Consider the following 2,751-nt stretch of genomic DNA (forward strand, 5'->3'; position numbering starts at 1 on the left):
TTAGGAGCCCCATTCGCAATAGCCTCCTACCCCATCCCAGGAGAAGGGTGTGCGTGCGCACATCCAGGGTTAAGAATTGGAGGGGAGGGAGGTGGCGACCCGTCCCTTTGGCTCAGTGCGGTCCTACCCCTGCCCTAAGACAAAATCGGGATGGAGGGAAGAGTGCATGTGTGCGCTGAGGTGGGGGAGGGAGTGGAGGGGGGTGCCTGGGGCAGGTGAGGTTGGTGGAAGGACGGTGCGAGAGTTACTTGTACAATTTATCCTCAAAATTAAATAGCCGGACCCTGCTTCTTCTCCCCCACCCCTCCCAGCCACGGCCCCAAACCCGGCGAGTTTCTCTCAGTGGCGTGAGTTGCTCCCCCACCTCTCCCCTGTCGCCGCTGCCGCCTGCCCCCTAGGGCTCAGCGTCGGTCCCCACCCCATCCCCCACCCCCACTCGGTCGCCCTTTCTGTCTCGCCTTCCCTAGGCTCCTCCGTCAGTCACGATGGCTCCTTCGCTGTCTACGCCAAACTCTGGGCGAGGAGGAAGAGATGCTGCGGGGGGGGGGGGGGGGGAGGCCGGAGGGGACCCGGAGGGGCAAAGCTGGGGGTGGGGAAAGCCCCCGCTGGCGCGCCCAGCGGAAAGGCACAACAGTCTGTGAGCACCCCACCCCCTTTGCCTAAGGCACCGGGAGAGGCTGCGCTCCGGGCTTAGGGGGTTTGGCCAAGCCGGAGCTCGGGTGTCTGCGAGCCCAGGGGGCAGTGGCCTGCGGTCCGTGGGGCCTGGGAATTTTTGGGAAAGAGCCTGGAAAGGGCTTTCAGGTTGTCGATCTCAGATGGGGAGGGTGATGGGCTGGGCAGAGTCGGAGGAGTGGATGCTTGTCCTTGCTCCCCACGAAAAACTTGCTCCCCAAAGCCACGATCTCCCAGCCTCCTTGATGCCCCTCCTCCCCCACCCCAAGTTGTTCCGGTTTCCCTGCATGAGCTCATCCCACAGCTGGGGAGCCTGCCCGGTGGCCCAGGGCCGGCGAGCTTCCTCCGATTCGCCGGCCCATCCCCACCCCCAACACACTTGCTTTCTCGCCCCTCCTGAAGCTGCCTCGCTGGGTGCCAAGAACCAACCGAAGCAGCCAGAACTCCACAGTGAAAGGCCTGCTTTATGTCCCCGGGGCGGCGGGGAGGGGGCTTTTCGCTTCCCATTGTCCAAGCCCAGCCCCTGAAAGAGAGGGCTCAGCCAGCCACGACTGGCCTCGGCGTTCCCTCCAGTCCTGGGGAGGAGAGAGGGACTGGCTCTGCGGTGAGTGGGTGGGGCCTTGGGGGGCTATTGGCTGGGGCCTTCCCTGGGGTGGGCTCCTGGCTCCAAAGCTTGGGCCTTCCCCCTCTCCTGCCAGCGAGTTTCGAAGAGCTGGCAGATACCCAGCCCTCCCCAGCAGCCCACAGCTGGGCAGAAGAGTCTGGGCCGCTCTATACTTCTAGGGCTCCAGCCCAGTGGACTCTCCCTCCCCAGAACTTTGCTCTCTGGCTGCAGCCCACAACTGAGGTTTGCCCCCAAACCTTCCTTAGCAAAAGGTGTATTTGTCATCCTTCTCTTTGGGGGCTGTGGAGGGCAGGGGCGCACTTTTCATTCCTGTAAATGGCCCAGTTACTTCATCCAGTATTCGTCCCTCTCTGATCTATTTGGGTCCACGTACATTTTTACTGAGGCCTCCTGGGCTCTGGGCCCTGTGCCAGCCTATGCTGTGGGCAATGCAGATGTGGACAGTGTGTAGTCCAGCTGGGGAGGATGTGGGGCACAGGTGGGAACCCCACACACATGGCAGTGGTGATCACCATGACGCAAGGGACATGTTCCAGAGACATATCAAGACTAAGCTTGTCTTGGGACTTGGAGAATCGAAAGGCTCATGCGAGGAGGGAAGTAGGATTTTGGCTGGACCCTGAGGCCTGGGTAGAGACTTTGGCAAGGTGAAGATTTACTCAACAAATATTTATTGAGCGTGATTACATGATGGACACTGGACACTAGATAATGAACAGACACCCAAGTGAACAGTCCCTGGCTTGATGAAGATAGGTGATAAATAAATATATATAACATCACAAATTAAGGATGCAATGAAGGAAAAGTTCATGATGCCATGAGAAAGAATATGAGGGAACATAACTTAAATAGGAGGTCTGGGAAGACTTCTCCGAGGCGGTGACCTTGAAAGTGGGATCTAAATTAAGCAACACAGCCATGCCAAGAGGTGGGAAAGGGATTTTTGGTACAGGGGTCATGGGCAAGGCCCCCCAAAAGGGATAGGGACACAGGAGATGGGGTGTGGGCCTGCATCAAGGTGAGGAAGAGGGGACACCCAGGAGGTGAGGGAGGAGGTGAGAGCACAGGATCCAGATCATGCAGAATCACAGGGGATGGTGAGAAATTTGGATTTTAGTCTTAGGCAGTGAGAAATAAGAGGTTTGTTAGTTTGCTAGGGTTGCCATAACAAAGTACCACACAGTGTGCGGCTTAAATCACAGAAATTTATTTTCTCACAATTCTGGAGGCTAGAAGTCTGAGTTCAAGGTGTCCACAGGGTTGTCTCCTTCTGAATCCTCCCTCTTTGACTTGTAGATGGCCTTCTCCCTATGTCTTCACATTGTCTCCCCTCTATACGTGTCTGTGTCCAGATTGCCTCTTCTTAAAAGGACACCAGTCATTGGTTTAGGGCCCACTCTAATCTCATTTTAACTTGATTACCTCTTTAAAACCCTGTCTCCAAATATAGC

This window comes from Panthera tigris, chromosome C1 (assembly GCF_018350195.1).
Source record: "Panthera tigris isolate Pti1 chromosome C1, P.tigris_Pti1_mat1.1, whole genome shotgun sequence".
Taxonomy (NCBI): Eukaryota; Metazoa; Chordata; class Mammalia; order Carnivora; family Felidae; genus Panthera; species Panthera tigris.